Here is a 17,900-nt window from a genome sequence, read left to right as displayed (position 1 = left end):
TTTTGCCATTCCCTCAAAAATATCTAATCTTTGATAAAAATCCATATTAATTCTGTAGGATTCAACTAAATGACCTTGAAATGCACCACATTGATTTTTTGCTTACAGATATTTTAAAGAAGAAAAGATAAAGACCAAGTCAAAAGCTTGCATACAGTCAGAGCACATCAAGCAGAATAAAATCTGCAAACACTGAACTACAAGCTGAGACGCAGGAGTGAAACTGGGCTATGTTGTACACTAACTATTTCAGTATAAGAACAGAGGCAGGCAGAAAATGGGAGTGATAAATATTTAGTGCTGGCTGAAAGTAATGCCTTCCAATTTTAAGGAAGAGCTACTTTGTAGCACAAATAGATAAACTGATTCAAATATATTTTAACTGGCCACTGAAGTTATATCTAAAATCTGTACAATTGATTTCTTCTCTCTTAAAACTGTTTTTAATGCCTATTTTCTTTATGACATTGCATATGTTTTCTTTTAATGACTCTCTGTCTCTCCATTCCTTATTTGAACTAAGACATGGACTTAAGCTTTAGGTCTCCTAGAGCAACTTCTCTAGTGTCAGAGAGAAGCCAGTCACTAGGAAAATGAATTCTACTTGAGACCTGAAGATCCATGTGGACATCTGACAAGCCTAACTGCCATTGTTTTCAGAAGGTAGAGAAAGCCAATAACGAAGAACAACTCTAACCAAAAAACCCAGCTGCCATGTGCAGGCATGAATACTGTATTACCTGTGTGCCTCTCATTTTACATGGATGACACATTATTCTTGACCTTGACTCCACTTAGTGCACTGGAGGTTGCACCAGTCGTGTGTGTTCAGAGGACTGACACACCATTGTGCTGTGGAAACAGAGTGGAAGAAGCTAATCCAAGCATCCTCTCTGATTTTCCTTTATGGCCCATCTCTGAGGAGCTGCTGTCTGAATTCCTTGGACCTGGAGACATTCCAGAGCAATTAGAGAGTGCATCCCCTGAGACATGACTGCAGATTTTGCTGAGCTTTGTTAGTTCTTTTTATTCTTTTCTGTTCAATTAAATGGGAAAAAAGGCTTGGGGCTGTATCGTATGTTCACATCCTTTTTAAGCAGACAAAACCACATGGTTCTCTGTGACGACTTGCCAATGTAGCTCACCCTTTCTCTTCAGTTCTTCAGTTTTTAAGATGTTTTGAAAGTCTGTATGAAAATAACTTAATATTCAAGTTCAGCACTATTGAACAATGGAAAGCTCATTCTTATCTGACTTTCTTTTTACTGACCTTTATATTTGATTCAAACACTGTGATGGGACCAACAAAACAGACTAGAATCTGAATACCAAATGTATTCAAGAGTCACCTGCTAGCCGAGAAGTATATTCAAACAGCAGTTCATTCAAACTATTTCCTATTATTTCCTATTTGACAACATGTGCGTAAGGGTTCTCAGATACTACCAAAACCAGGCAATGTCAAATCTAGAAACCTTTAGCCTGAACAGACTTAAAACCAGGGGAGCCCTAGCTACAGCAGAAGAAAGCTGAAATGTTAGCAGTATTGAATCATGCATGCAAACTCCAGGGTCAATTCCTCTTCTTATGTTTTGAAAGATGGCTCTTTAAACGTTGATGAAACTCCAGATTTATGGAGTTACTGCCTGTCTGCAAAGGCTTCTTTACATCTCCAATATGATTTGATATACCTACCAAAGCTTTTTAAAGGTCTAGAAGCGTGCTATGCAAAAGAAGGAGCTCTCCAGATACTAGACTTATAACACTGCACTTTTCCAAGTATTGGCACACTGTTTATGACAGACTTCTATAAACCCCTTATTCTGTCTGATTCAGCAAAATAAACTGGCTTGCTGTGGAAGGGGAGAAGCTGGTAAGTGGAATATTGCACAAGAGTACTGAGGTAGGAATACAGTGTCTATGTGCATTCTTTCCAATTCTGCTAAGAAAAATGCATTATAACTAACTGAACCTGTGAAACAAGCTTTAAATAAAATATAGTCATCTGTGTCAGAACTTGACTAAACAGCATTTGTAACAGAAGTGTAACATTGCTATAGCTACTGCTTCATTTTCCTTCTATGCTTCAGTCTAAATGTTTAGCTATGTGATGCTCTTCTGAATCATGTATTAGCTGAGTGTGTGTACTGAGGGAAAGATGACACTTTCCAAATCATCTCCACAGCAGCAAGTTCTTGGAGATGCTGTAACTTAAAATTCTGGTAGTACTTAATAATCTCAAGCTTGTAAAGTCTGATGATGCAAGACAGCCTGGTTGTAAGCCATACAATTAATCTGCCTGTATTACATATAGTATCTTATACAATACACAACTACAATATAATAACTACAAAAACATTTGCAAATAATAAGAAGCAAGAAAGACAGCTGTGAAGTCACTGCAAATAAAAATAATTTGCAGTCTCAATTCAAATTTTGCTAAAGAAACAATGATGTGCTTTTTAACTGTCTTTGGTCACATTAAAAATCAAACATGGGCTTTCCAAAAAAGTTCAAGACTAACAATTAATAATTAAACAATTTAACATTCAAAACAAGTACCCTTGTAAGATTTCTGAAAAACTTCACTACAAAGAAGACCCTTGGTAAATACATACAGAATTATTCCTTTGGCTCCCACTTGCAATATTTTCAAAAAATAAAAAGAACATAGAAGAATTCGTATTCTCTCTGCCACGGCCCTGAGGCACTGCCAGCCCTGCCTGCCTCTGCCCAAAGCCCGGGGCTCCCCTCACCCTGCCCACAGCCCAGGACCCCATTTCAGCCACCCAGGACCGACAGCCCCTGCCCCAGCGATGCCGCAGCAGGGCCGGTCTCCAGCTCCCCACGGCCCTGCCCTGCCTGGCCACAGGCTCCGCTGAGCCAGGTACACCGGTGGGCCCACATCCCAGCCTAGCCTCGGCCCGTCCCTGTCCCCGGGAGGTGCCTGCTGGACAGGGCTGGGGCTGCCCCGGTGTCCCCGGCTGCCCTGCTCCTGGCTGGGGCGGTGGGATGGGCCCTGGCTTCCAGGCCCTGCCCTGCTACCCCAGGGAAGCCCCCGTAGCTCCCAGCCCCCAGGGAGGTCCTGGCCAATGTGATGCCTGGACACTCTCCTCCTTTGGCAAAAATACATGTAAATATTCACTTTTTATCAGCTTTAATTTTTGCTTTATGTTATATTTTGTCTATGAGATTTTAAGTTAAACGATTAAGAGCAAGTAAAATATGTAAGTGTGCAGTGTACAGCCACTGGTCTTAGCGTGGGAACTTTTTGCAGCAACAGAAGAATTGCACTTTGAGTGTTACAGTGTCCCATTTTCTCCGACATTATGATATACTGAAAGTGGGTTTATACTGATAATACTGAGCGACAGTGGAACTGTAAGAAACTATCATCTCAGGGCATTTGCACACAGACATCCTTCTGTGTCTTGACACCTCTCCCTTGTCTGATCACCTGTGCTGAGTATTACCTCACCTACCCAAAAATTATATGCAAGCAGCTGCCTAGAGCAGAAATCCTTGTTACAGCAAGATACAAAAAAAAATGATGCGCTTAAAAAAGAGCAGTGTAATTCCTTTGGTGAGATGCAGAATTAAATACTGTGATACCAGTGCCAGCTTGCCCCAGTGTGGGGCATTCACACTGTGGCCATGACATGTTATAAATCACACCTTTTGTATGGCAACAGGTCCAGGCATACTGCAACCTACTCCTCTGAACCAATGCAGCCAATCAGAATGAATGGCATGCTTGGGAAACACATACTATAAACATAAAAATGCCACACCTGGGAGGTTGGAAGACTTTTACCATTGAAACCTAAAGAGTTGCCTATTCCTTCCCAGATATTTCATGTCTGTTTTCATTTCCTACTTTTATTGCCTTAACATAAATTGTGTTTTCTTTCTAGTGAAGAGTGATTTTCTTGGTAATGGAGAGATATTGCTGTAGTTTTGTACCCAAAAAGCCAAGTTCTTTGTCTTCTTTGGCTGCAGATCTTTTCTTATGGGGGCGATGAAGCACAGTGTTGGAGCCCAAGAACAGTTCTGGTTTTTTGGTACCATTTACAGTCTCACTGTTTCCCTCGTGTGCCTCCTTTTATTACATATTGCCTTATACTATTCCATGAAACCATTAAAAAAGAAATTATCCCTCAATACAAAACATCTAAGCCTCTGAATGCAAATGTCTGCATGGTAAGTAGAAACAATGACTTGATTAATGCGCGAGGGCAGGTTTGCCATGATTTTGGTTTGGTATGGTTTATTTTATTTTATTTTTATAACCAGATGAGCCATAGACAAGTCAGTTTCCATAAAAGTGTATTATCATCTCACCTCACTGCATCTACTGTCAGGGGGAAGGGGAGAAGCAGCAGAATGGAGTCATGCTTGGAAGTATATCATCTCAGTTCTCAAAAACCCAGATGCTGGTACCTGAACAATCCTTTATCTCTGCCAAAGTCGCCTGGTTCACCTTGTATCACAGACAGCAATTAAACTTCCCCCTTACATGACCTGTTACATGTCATCATACTTTTGACCCACACCATGCAGAGTGGATTCTAGCAGCCAGCTAAAGCTGATCCTGGGATTGTCATGAAGCAGGAGACATGGGAAAGTCAGTCAGTCACAAACTTCCTTGTCATAGAATCATAGAATTGTAGAATGGTTTGGGTTGGAAGGGACCTTTAAAGGTCATCTAGTCCAATCCACCTGCAATGAGCAGGGACATCTTCAACTAAATCAGGTTGCTCAGAGCCCTGTCCAACCTGACCTGGAATGTTTGCAGGGATGGGGCATCAACCACCTCTCTGGGCAACCTGTTCAGGGGTTTCACCACCCTCATCATAAAAAATTTCTTCTTTATATCTAATCTAAATCTACCCTCTTTTGGTTTAAACCATTACCCCTTGTCCTATCGCTACAGGCCCTACTAAAAAGCCTGTCCCCATCTTTCTTATAAGTGTCCTTTGCATATTGAAAGGCTGCAACAAGGTCTCACTTCTCTTCTCCAGGCTGAACAACCCCAACTCTCTCAGCCTTTCCTCATAGGAGAGGTGCTCCAGCCCTCTGATCATCTTTGTGGCCCTCCTCTGGACTCCCTTGAGCAGGTCCATGTCCTTCTTATACCAAGGACTCCAGAGCTGGATGCAGTACTACAGGTGGGGTCTCACCAGAGCGGAGCAGAGGGGCAGAATCACCTCCCTTGACCTGCTGGTCACACTTCTTTTGATGCAGCCCAGGATATGGTTGGCTTTCTGGGCTGCAAGCACACATTGCCAGGTCATGTCCAGCTTTCCATCCACCAGCACCCCCAAGTCCTTCTCTGCAGGGCTGCTCTCAATCCACTTATCGACCAGCCTGTATTTGTGCTTGGGATTGCCCTGACCCCTGTGAAGGACCTTGCACTTGGCCTTGTTCAACTTCATGAGGTTCACATAGGCCCATTCCTCAAGCCTGTCAAGGTCCCTCTAGATGGCATCCTGTCCCTCAAGTGAATCAACTGCACCACTCAGCTTGGTGTCATCTGCAAACTTGTTGAGGATACACTCAATCCCACTATGTCATTGATGAAGATATTAAACAGTACTGGTCCCAATACAGACCCCTGAGGGACACCACTCATCACTGATCTCCATCCAGACATTGAGCCATTGACCATGCATCAGATACATCTCTCTCCAATGTCCTGACATTTCAGCCTGGCAAGAAGTATGTTTGCACACACTGAACACAAGCACTTACAGAAATATGGTAACAATGTGTTTATTTCTGCTGTAACTTTGCTTTCCTAACATCCTAGAGCAACTGACAGCATTAGGGACTAATGAAAAACACATATCTCTTGTCTTGTGCCTCTGGCTGAAAGTTCCTTCAACTATCAATTAAATGCCAATCTGATTCCTTTTTCTTGAAATGGACCAGTTCTCCATTCATTTTCTGCAATTAAAATAGAACTTCCATGCTAGGTAATGTTTGCAGCAGCGCATGCCTTAGTCTTGACTAACTCTATAGATATCAGCAGATTTACTCCAGTTTTGCGATATGCATCAATCAACTCTTTTAAATTGTGTTCACCATCCTGGCTATTATTTCCTTCTTTATGCCACAACTGTAGCTCAGTCAACACTGCTTTCTGGTTCTAATGGGAGTATCAGTTATTTTGGAGTGAAGAGTATGTTAAATGCAGCAGACATATTTAGCTATAACAGTTGCTTTATCCATAGATCAGAAACAGTTGGGGAAAAAAAGTCACTATCATTATCTCTATTATCGAAGTAGGGAAGCTAATACATCTGGTAGTAAAGTGACTCTTCCAGCATCCCAGAGCTGCACCAAGGCCAACTGGATCTCCTGAGTCACAGCGTAGTGCTTTGATTATTCAGCCTTTGGTCTGCCTGGGAGGGTTCCCCAAACTCTCCAGAGGACTTCCCAGACAGAAATATTAGCACTGCACAAGTGACCTGCAAACCAGCGAGCATACAGTCTGACCACATCATGCTTGTGACAAAAATGCTTGTAATATTTACTAGCTTGGGCACAGTGCACATGGCAGACTTCCAGTCATTTCATAGATATTGCTATTGCTTCTGCAAATAGCTGCAAGACATCCACTACTCCTAAGTAGGTGCCCAAAGTTCTCTTTCTCCACTCAGACAAAATTTCTGAGAGGATAAAAAAAATAAAATAAAAAAAAAAAAAAGGAGGACAAAATACAGATATTCTGACATGTGGTAGCCTTAAATTCATGGAATGTGCTTCACGTTAGTTTTACTTCTTCCTTTTGTCAGAAGAGCGTGGCTTTGACCAAACCCTGTAATTATGCTTCCCAGGTATGCTCTGTCTCCAGAAATGTGTGAATTAGATTTATAAACTTGTGTTAAAAATATGTATACTCTCCTTCCTGTCTCCACAATATGTATGGTTGAGAGCACCATGGAAAAATGTACTTCCCGAATAACCAAGTATTATATGATAGCATATTCAACAAACTCAGACCTAGATATAATGCAAAATTCCTTCCAAAAGGAGTAAATGCTGGACCATTGTGTGCTGCTACACAAAAGCTGTCAGAGCAGGTTTGGCCCAGATATGACACAAAAAGTAGATTAGATAACACAGCCAGATCCTACCTTAATTAGTCTATTGCTATCAGTATTTTATAAACCTTCTATTATTTAGAGGAAGAGAAGAGGTTTCCAGGAGCGCAAAAGAGGAAAGATTATCCATATTATTTATGACATTTAGGTTCCTACCCCAGTTAAGATGTAAAACAATTCCACCTTTGGGTAAAAGGTTATTTATAAGGGCAGTTTGTTTAAACATATCCATTTTTGAAGGTGTTCAGATGAAGATTTACTGTTGCTTACTTCATGGTGTGAATAATTAATTCTTTTCAAGACAGGCATATACTCATTTGAGAGACGAAATGCCTCCAAAACCACATTTATTGACTGGGGGACCAGCATTCACCAAGCAACATCAGATAAGTAACTCACAGTAGGGAATAAGAGGAGCTTTAAGGAATGTGCTGAAATGAAAAAAAGGAAAAAAAAAAAAGTTTTTGCCCTTTACTGGTCACAACAAAACAAATCTTGTTTCTGCAACAATAAAAAACCTATTTCACATTCATTAGTGCCAAAACTCAAAAAGACATTCCGGCTGCAGGAGTGAGCAAATGCTGTACCAAGAACAACTGGAAACAAACAACTGCATCCTGCCCCACTCAGTGACTGGAGCTGTCCTGCACAGGGACTGGTTAAGAGGCCCAGCAGCATACCCTGCCCTTGGAGAAATGTAGCCAACTGGTTTGGGGACACAGCCAGATCCACATAACTGCTTGTCATATTTGGCTGCAAGCTCTGAAGGGCTGCACAATGCTCCATTCTTAATCTTGCAAGTGGAGCACTATGCAGCCCTCTTTTGCATCACTCCCTGAGGCACCCCCCGTGACTGTTCATGCTAGTTAGACGTGACTATAGATGCTGTAAGGTATTCTTTCTACCAGCTTTTATAGAAATTCTTCAGACTGTCCTGTGGAATGGGTTAGTCTCTGATCTATAGTGAAAATGACATGAAAAGAAAGATTTGTGGACTAAATGAAATGAAGCAAGGAATTGTGGGGTACTTGTGACAGAAGATGGCAGACTGCAGATTCATATTTCACTGAAGTCAAAGGATCCAGAAAATACATGCCTTAAGAAAAGAAAGAAACTACCCTCTGATGTAAAAGGCACCCCATTGGCAATAATAAGCACATTAGTTTCACATTCACATTATAAGGGTTGAGATAACGTTAGACACCAGGGATCTATTTTCCACTGTGCCAGGCTCCTATTCACTCAGCAGAGCTGGGGCTAGCCCCTGGTGTGCACATTCACATGCAGCAGCAAGGACACCAAAGAACTTCTGACTTCTATTCCGTGCCACCTTTTGCCATCTAGATTGTAGACCACTCTCTAACAATACAGTATTTAGATTAAAACTGGATGTAGATGTTTATTTTCTTACATTTTGGAGAAGATGGGAAGGAAATTCTCAGATGTAAATCTCCAACTGATGCCCTCAGTCTCATTTTCATATCTTCTTTCTTTTGTCTTCCCAAACACATAAAATAATTGGAAACCCACCTATCAGCAACAAGTTCATGGCAAGCTACAAAACCAGTATACTTCTCTAAAGCAAAGCAATCTTTCAGCTCACAAATTCAGTTACCATTCCTCAGTGAAGCAGCCAAAATGATCAGCTATGCCAATAAAGTGTAACAGATATGTCATAGAAATCCTTTATGCATTTAACAGCCAATACACTGAATATATTAAAAGTAGGTGATTTTATCAGTGCTAAATCCAAGCATCAAAATACAAACTTGATATTAGCTGTAACAAATTAAGGTATTTCTGTGGAGGCAGTCAGGACATCACAATGACTATACAATAATTACTGAAGAGTAGTCAGCTAAAGAGTAATACTTTTCAGTCACACACTAACTGAATGCCTCCAAAAGTGTTGCAGTAGACTTTGTACCTGTAGCATGACTGAAACTCAGGAGAGAAGTGGAGAAATTCTAGTCCTGTAAATCTTTAATCACTAGAATAGCCCCATACTTTTTTATGGCAAGGTTCACACAAGTAATATTATAGCTCATTAATATTTGCAAGGTAAAAATTAAAAATTTGCAAGGTAAAGATTAAAAGCACTTCTGCTCTGGCGGCAGTTAACTAGTATGAAATGGGATTAAGTCAACCAGAAACAAGTATTTTTACACAATACTTAAGAATCTTGATACTTAAGAATAACAAAACCAAGTACCTTGATTGGCAGGGCTGAAGATAGGCCCTCCCCATACATGTGAACACAAACCAAAAGTACTCCTTTTAGTCATGATTAGAAGAGCACTGAAAAAAATTAAATCTTTTTTAAAAGGACATAAAGTATTTTTGATGTTATGGAAATCTAGAGCATTTATTAATGAACATACATACATACACTCACTCACTTCAGTCCAAACCACCTATCTTGACTTGCTGGCCATCCCTTTTGAACAAAAAAAAATCCATCTTCCTCTAAGAACAGATCTTCAGTCATGTTTACACCTTCACTCCCATTCTATTTTTATTAGTCATTTTTATTTCAGTAGCTCTATGAACAAACCAGGAACAGAGACTCATTGTGGTGCACACTGCACAGACATAAGCCAACATAAAGTACTGCCCTGATGAGCTTGTATACAAAATAAGAAATTAGATATGCATGTCAACAGGACAAATGCCCTTATACACCAATGTAGAGATAGGCACAAGAAGAGGGACATATTTTACAAAGCAATCAGGAGGGAACATGCCAAGTTAATATCTCAGAGCATATGTGAGCTGGTGTAGTTTCAAAATAGCTGTAATATTTTCCATTGTATTTGTCAAAAAAAATGTTCTTATGATTGTACCTAGGGCTTGAATACAAATAAGCGGATCAGCTTTCACACACTGCCAGATAACTTCAGGATCAGTTCAGCTCTTACCCTAAAAGCAGCAAAGGCTGTTCCAATATCAATAATATTTTCCTGGTTTAATAATCATTATATTTGCTCATACATGCTTTGATTTTACCTTTCATGAATCTGGTACAATAAGCTCTACATTTATAAGAAAATGAATAGCTGAGGGAAAAGGTTATTTCCTTTGGCTCAGGCCTCACTCTTGCTGGGCTGGGCAGAACTATTCTTGACCCAGTTTTATAGGTTTCACAGTTGGCTGACCCATTCATTGTCAACTGATACGGATGTTAGCTGAAAATTGTCCTAGCAACCAAGAAAGCACACAAAGATCTGAAGGAACTCCAGCATTTAACATTTAATTTGAGATCTCCCATTCAGTGCGAGCTAGGCAAGTGCAGCCGAGAACATTAGCTAGCATGGAGTAGGTAACAAGCTACTTCATAAAAAGACCACTAGCTCAGCTGGCTAAACCAGGGCTCACAGCATGCTGTAAATGACTGTCTAATTAATAAACAATCTAAAGAACATGTGTCCAAACCAGAGATCATGTATTCTCTCCTCAAAACTGAAGGACACAGAACAGATGGGACAATCTTGAAGTGCATGCATATGGAGACAAGGTTTCTCTCCTTCCAGCAACAAACAGCAGAGTTTGTGCAGATTCAGAAAGGTTGACAGTGTCCAAGAACAGCCATCGCAACCTTGATACCTCCCGAGAATCCAGTTTCAATGTGCTGTTAATCACTAGTCCTTCCCCTCCTTGTGTTTTAACTAAGTAACAAGAGGAGCCAATGTTGTCACACTTTGTAAAGTGCATCAAGTCCAGGTTCAAGGGGAAGCACTGCTGCAAATCGTTTGAGATTTAGAGGGAAACTTGTAGTAATGTGGTAAGTAAAGTTCACCAATACAGTATAATCTCCACTCCCACCCCTCAAAACGGCTTGGAATTACCATGTTAGTTTTAACCTGAAAATCAGGGTAACAGTAAGAAAAAGGAAACTTCAACTTATTTAAGTATGTTTGCCAAGCAGAAAAATGCTCAGAAAAAGAGATTTAAGGAATAATAGCTTGCACTGGGAAAAGGCTTTATTACTGTGTCAACAGTTTTATAGGTGTTACTCTTGTAATTCTTGTAACAAGCTTCTTAATCACATTGTACTACCTGAGATACTTTTATTAGTCAGCTTTTATTCATTCTTTAATTGATTAAATGTCTTTTTTTGTCCTTTTTTGCTGCTTTACATGTTCTGGAATATCATTTTGCTCTTCCATCAAAGCTGTCTAGATAGGAGCAAAAAGTTCAATTTGCAGTTTGTCTATTTTTCGGCAATCTGCTTGGCATTCTACGGACAAATTACGGTTTTCCTGTAACTAAGGTATGTGTGACACTATATACAGATTGGTACTTTTACAGATTTGGAGGAAAGCTCACATGTAAAAATCCTCATGAAAAGGACTTTTATTGAAAAGTTGTATTTACCTTTACGAAGGTATTCCTGCTATTCCCTATAGTTAGAATGAGAAATTCCAAACCTGCCATAGGACGTTTAACTACAATGGGTCCTAAAAAGTCAGATTTTAAATGGCATTCACAGCGCTCACTGTTTGTTTTTGCAAAGTCTCTTAGTGCACTCTATACAACCAGCCAATTTCTTTATTTGTCCTACAGAATTGCTGACTGGCGTCAGGCACCAGTCAAGGTGCTAGTGTGTCATGTGTTGCTCCAACACAAGAGCAAATACATGGTTCCTATCCCAGTTTTACTATGGAATAAGAATAATACAGATTAGTATGACAAGCAGTGTCTGATGTATATAGGTCATCTGACCACTGATACCAATAAGGTTATGAATTTAAATCCATAACAAGAAAATTCTGCTTTCATATAGAGCTTCTGAGTCAGCATTTGCCATGAAACCAACAGTTTTCAGTAAACAGTTTTTATTTTGTGGCTGATAAATTGGATCCATTCACTCAACATCTGTTCAGCCAAATACTCTGGAAAGGATATAATTTTTTTACCTGAGGGGATCATTTGTTTATTGGCAATGGTGTGCTTGGCTAGTACACAATATATGAAAATAAATATTGTCCTTATATTGAGAAGACTGGAATCAAAACAGACACATCTACAAAGACAGTATTCATTGGGAAGTGCAGAGATTATTTGTTTAAATTGCTCCATTCTTGCAGAAATTGAAGTTGCATTTCATCATGGCTGATGGATACTACACTCTAATGGATGATCGAATTTTAGCTGAATGTACTATAAACTCTGCATGTGGTAGAGAATCATTTTATTCCCTAACTTGAAATCATGCTCTGACAATATTTAAGCTATGTTTAAATTTAAACCATTTTCTAGATTATAAAGCTTTTCATAGTGTACTTTAAGATTAATCACATTCCAGTACTCCAAACAATTGTTTAAGTGGACACCTACTCTTTAAGTCCCTGCATGGTGACATATTTTAAATCATGCATTCTGCTGTCCTATATTCCTGATAGGTCTACTTTTAATAAGGGCCTTAAAGGACCTATAAAATCAATGTTTAAATAATATTTTTCTCACATAAAGTTGGGGTTTTGTTAGATTTCCTCTGGCAGTACAGACTGCTGTCTCAGACTTTTCATGATTCTGGAACAAGAGATTTTTCTTAAGTATTAAAGAGTTCAAGAGGGAATTGAGATTTACTACGGAACATTTTAAAATGAGCATTCATAAAACGATGTTAAAGAAAGAAAAGTTGGAAAATCTATATGCTTTAATGTCTTCAACATTCACCATAGTTTGCCATCAACTGATTACTTCTCCTCCTAACTGATCAACATTAATTAATAATTTTGTGAAGTAATTCAGAATAGAATTAGAAGATATTGACCCAAGCTAAGATCACAAATATTGCAATAACCTTTTAGTTAAAAGTTTTGAAATCTCATCTCAAGATACGAACACACCTCCTGATACAAATAAAGGAGTAAATACTATTTATAATGCCACAATTCCTAGTTTTGCAGACTTGTCTTGAGGTGTCATCTGAGAAGCAGACATTTGTGTTTTGTGGCCAAGTCCAGGTCTTAAATTTCCTCCAGCAAAAAACAACTGCATGTCAAAGACTGCAGCAAGGTAGGATGAGTTCAGAACCAAGAACAGAAGATGAGCAGCATATATGTAGGGGGTGCTTATTTTTCCCTTTATTTCAGCACATCCAAATGGAGTCCTGTGCAGCCCACGACTATTCCAGTACCACATACCCTCACTTTTTAAGAAGGAACACAGTCCTTATTTTAACATAATAGTAACAGTGAAACAGTATTTTTCTGCCCCATTAGTACTCAGCAGTTACTCAACCCATGACACTCCTTACTAAACTGTAAGCTGTTTCAGGACTTACATAGCACAGTCATTAATCACTGCAGGTGACCAGCCTCATGCAGTGTCAAATAGACCAATTCTTGGTCTGTATCTTGCACCAGCAAGTGAAAAGTAAACTATTAAGGAGAGATGATTTGCAAAGGTGGGCATCTTTTCAAAACAAAAGAAGGTAAGAAGTGTGACTATGATACAATCTTTATTTAAGGTTCTTTTCCCTTCCTCACACTTTCAACCATTTGGGGGGAAAATAACAACTCCGGTATTCCTTTTTCTAGGATAACAAGTTTTGGTATTTTTGCTAGAGAGCCATTTCAAATTGTAAGTGCTATTAAATTGATCTATGCATTTTCTGCATTCATGCTATTCCTCACATTCTGCTGCTCTTTCAGATTTGAGTAGATCAGCAGCATTCAGGTCTGTATGCATCCTTGTCCCAAGCCTGTAAGAAGTACATAGAACAAGTAGAAAAAGACCACAAATAGTTAATATGAATATCCAGTGCCTCCACTGGCATGAGTGGTGTCTTACGGTAATTTTCTGTACAAGATGTTTCTTCCTTTTTGAAAAGCGGCTGGTTTAGGGAGAGGTTGTGTTCTATTGTCAGAAATAAATTCCTTTGGGTTTCCAATCCTGCTGAAAATAATAGAGAAGAAACTGCAAGAGTAGGTGTGAACTGTGACATTAGTGAATAGCCAGAAGTACCGCAGTAACAAACAATGCAGAACCAATTAGACCTTTGATGTCAATGGTAATATTATCCCATGCTGAATGTGGTTAGAGGGACAGCTTGGAATCAGAGTCAGCAAATTCTTACTGTCTCACTGTGAGATTTAGAAGTAACACAATTTTTAAAAACAATTTTAATCTGAGTATTCAATAATTCCTAATTAAAAACAACTGCAGTTCTACCCAGGTTTTGGAGGAAGAGTGCATGTGGGTTGCCAAACACATTCGAGTACACAAGTTTGAAGAACCTTAAAGTGAACAGATTGGCAATAACCATATCAAACAACAAAGTTAGGACTAGCACAAAAAGAGGAGAGAATCATGTAAGAGTGCCTCAGCTTTTCTCTTTACCAGCCAAACAGCACCAGCACCACCACAGCTTACAGGTCAGACAGGAATAGCTTTATGTTAGAGTTATGAGGGAAAACTATGGTATTGTTCCTTTAAGTCTTACCCATATAACAGGCTGCTGGATCTTGGATTTCTTTGTCTACTTTTCTCTAAAGCAACAGCTGACTCATGGATCTCCCCAGTGGCTTCCATGGAATACCTTTTCTTTATCTGGCCTTTGTGCCTCTGTTGTATCTACTACCCTTTCGGTAACAGCATTCTAAGCTGCTCATGTATTCATCACTCTTTGATGACACAGGGACCAGATGGCATAATGACAAAAGAACAAAAAATACACTCCTGACACAAATCTAAGACAGTCATATTTCAAAGATTCAGCACTGTTCAAAAATTACTAAAAAATGGCTACTCTGACCATGCTTTTAAAACACAGCTAGTGTATTAAGTTAAAAAAGTGTATTCTGTCATCTTCAACTGTAGACATTTTTTATGCAGAAGTCACAGAGTAAGATAGAAGCAAATATGGTAGCCACTGATTATCAAGCTATATAAGATGCATCAATCACTGTTTCATTAATGTAGTTGTAAGCATTAAATTCTGTAGCTTGTAGATATTTTGTTAAATAAAAATTTCTTCTTATGTCAACAGTCTGGACTTTTCCTATTACTGCATCATTTATAAGCTGAGACCCTTGCTTATTGTGTGCACTCCACATGAAATTCAGCTTGAAAAAGGATTGTGGCAGAAGAATAGGAAATGCTGAAAATACCGCAGAGATTTTTTTATGTGATATTGCTTAGTGAATGCACATTTTTTTAAATGGCTAAAAAAAACCCTGTTCAGAACTATGTAAGAATGGAATTTTAGTTGGAATGTCCATGGGAAAGTGAACTGGCATGATAAAATAAGGGTTTTACTAGAAATGCTCAGATTTTAGACTGCTAGTTATGTACCAATTTCTTCCATCAGTGACAGCATTGAAATCATAGTACACAAAATAAATGGTCAATGAGAAATAAAAACTGATTTTCCATCTTCTGTAGAATTCATTTTAAAGTAAAGGATTTGAAGAAAAAATGAAAGTAATATAATCCAGTTAAAGAATAAGGTTTTAATTAGGCAAATGGCATGACTTAATTTATTTTTGTTAAATTATATCCCTCTGTTCCATAATAAGAGTTCAGACGAGGTTATGCTTTTCCATTATTAAATCAAATCCATCATAGACTCATGCAAAGGAATATTTTTCCCCAGTAAGTGACAAGTGTTTTTAGTCTCCAAAGATGCTGCAAGGATTCTATGAAGTTCTGAGACTTTCACTATTAATTTATTCCCTTGTGGATCAAAAAACAAATAAATCGTATTACTATGGAAATCCAGAATCCCGTAATTAAAATTTCTGCCCTTTCATGCCTACAGAAAGACACTTTATATAATATTTTGGACTGAAATATAGGAATTTTTGTTAGTTGTAGCTAACCAGGGCTATAGGAACCAAAACCACTGTTGCTAGCATTTCCATGCTGAACAATACATTGAAGTTTTTTGCTTAAAGTAAGCTTTGCATGTGAAAGATTAAATTGTCACCTATCTAAATTCCCATGTATATCAGTAAAACACAGATATAATAATATTGTGCAAACTATGGACGCAACTTTAATTACCTTAATATCCAAGAAATAAGGACCTCCCAAGGAAATCCAGATCCTCCCCACACCAGTGCATATGACAGTCAATAACAGACAAGTTAAGAACAGGCCAGTCAAATGTCAGATTTTTTTCACACTCAATTATTGGTGCATTTTAATGTTTGAGATGCAAGAACCATACCTAAATAAGCCATAAACTGATTCCTGAACAACAAAAAACAAGCAGATATCTGAAGTCCAAAAATCAACTCCTATTTCTCCTTTAAGACAATGGGAAAATTCCCATCAGTCTAAAGGGGAGAGGAATTCAGCCATTGGGCAAAAAAACATTCATTTAAAAATCCTTTGTTCCCGTTGCTGTACATGGCAATTTTAATTGCAGAATTACCTCAGGTAAACATAACTAAGTCAGTCTTCTCTTACATGCGTTCCAGCTAAGAACTCTATGTTTTTACAATGATTAAAATTATTGTGGCTCAGAGTAGTTGATATCACACATCCAAACTCTTGCACCTTATTTTCCTAATTTCCTCATTCAGATTTTAATTTTTTTCATTAGCTGGCTTAAAGTTTCATTTTATGGGAGCACATACGTCTGTGAATATTTAACACAAAACACATGTTCACTTTTTAGGCCCCTGAGAACTCTGAAATTAACTAGGAATTCTAACTGCAGTCCATTCACTTCACTATGAAGTTTTCATGTCAAAGGATTCATATCAAAATGAAAGATTTTTATGAATGGATATTTTCCTCGACCTATCGTGTTAGGAGAGCTTGTACTGTGACACCTCACACCCAAGCTCAGTTTTTGTTTTCCCTTTCATATACTCCGTATGTAAATTGCCTAGAAATTTATGCACCAACAGGCCTGACATCAGAAACCAAAAGAATTTTTTTAATTTCTTTCATAATTGGTTAATGGCACAACACAAAAACTGTGTTATTTTCTTGAACTGAAATACCACACTATTCCCAGCTGTACAAGAGAAACTGCCATTTGAAAGAAAAAAATAATAATCAGAACCATTAAAGGAATAAATTTTCAGTGATTTCAGGAACACTTGGTCGATAAAAACATCTTAGAAGTAAAGGCTTTCAAAGGCACTGTTCAAGCAGTAGGCAAAAGGGTTTCCATTTATAAAATGGTTCCTCTTTATGGGAAGGAAGGGAGTGCCCACTCCAGCTAACATGCCGGTGGCTGTCGTTATGCTGCCATTAAAACTTACTCTCAACTCATAAACAAACCCATTTCAGTTTAAATGAAAAGGGAATAAGTCATAAAAAAATAAAGAACATGCAAAAGGACGGGACATTTTGCAAAACAGTTACTTGCATTAGCTTTTAGAATCACAAACAATAGAGCTGTTTAACAGAAGCAAAACTCCCAGCTATAGTGACTATAGCTTAGGCAATTTATGAATTAGACAAATGTAGCCTTCTGCTGCCCAAGAAGTCTTTTTTTTTTTTTTTTAATTAAAAAAAAAGCATGTTGCTGGAAGGATCATGGAAAATCCCCCACATCCATCCACTTTCTAAGCTGAATACAAAAACTACCAGAAAACATAAAATGTTACGTAAAGTTTTAAAAAATTGTTCCAGCATGTTTTTGGCAAGATTTTAGGCTTTATCTATCTAGCAAGTTCTTGCATCTAGAATTCCTTCTGTAGTTAATGGGAACCAAGGACTTCCAGAAGTGAGCACAGGTGTATTTGGCAATGGCATTTCCTGCTTCTGCAAGAGGAAACCCATCTTCTGATCAGCAAGCATAAACGGATTAAAGAAAGCTATATGGCA

The sequence above is a fragment of the Haliaeetus leucocephalus genome, unplaced genomic scaffold (genome assembly GCF_000737465.1).
Source record: "Haliaeetus leucocephalus isolate CR32 unplaced genomic scaffold, Haliaeetus_leucocephalus-4.0 Scaffold889, whole genome shotgun sequence".
Taxonomy (NCBI): domain Eukaryota; kingdom Metazoa; phylum Chordata; class Aves; order Accipitriformes; family Accipitridae; genus Haliaeetus; species Haliaeetus leucocephalus.
Note: the sequence above shows the minus strand (reverse complement) of the source record.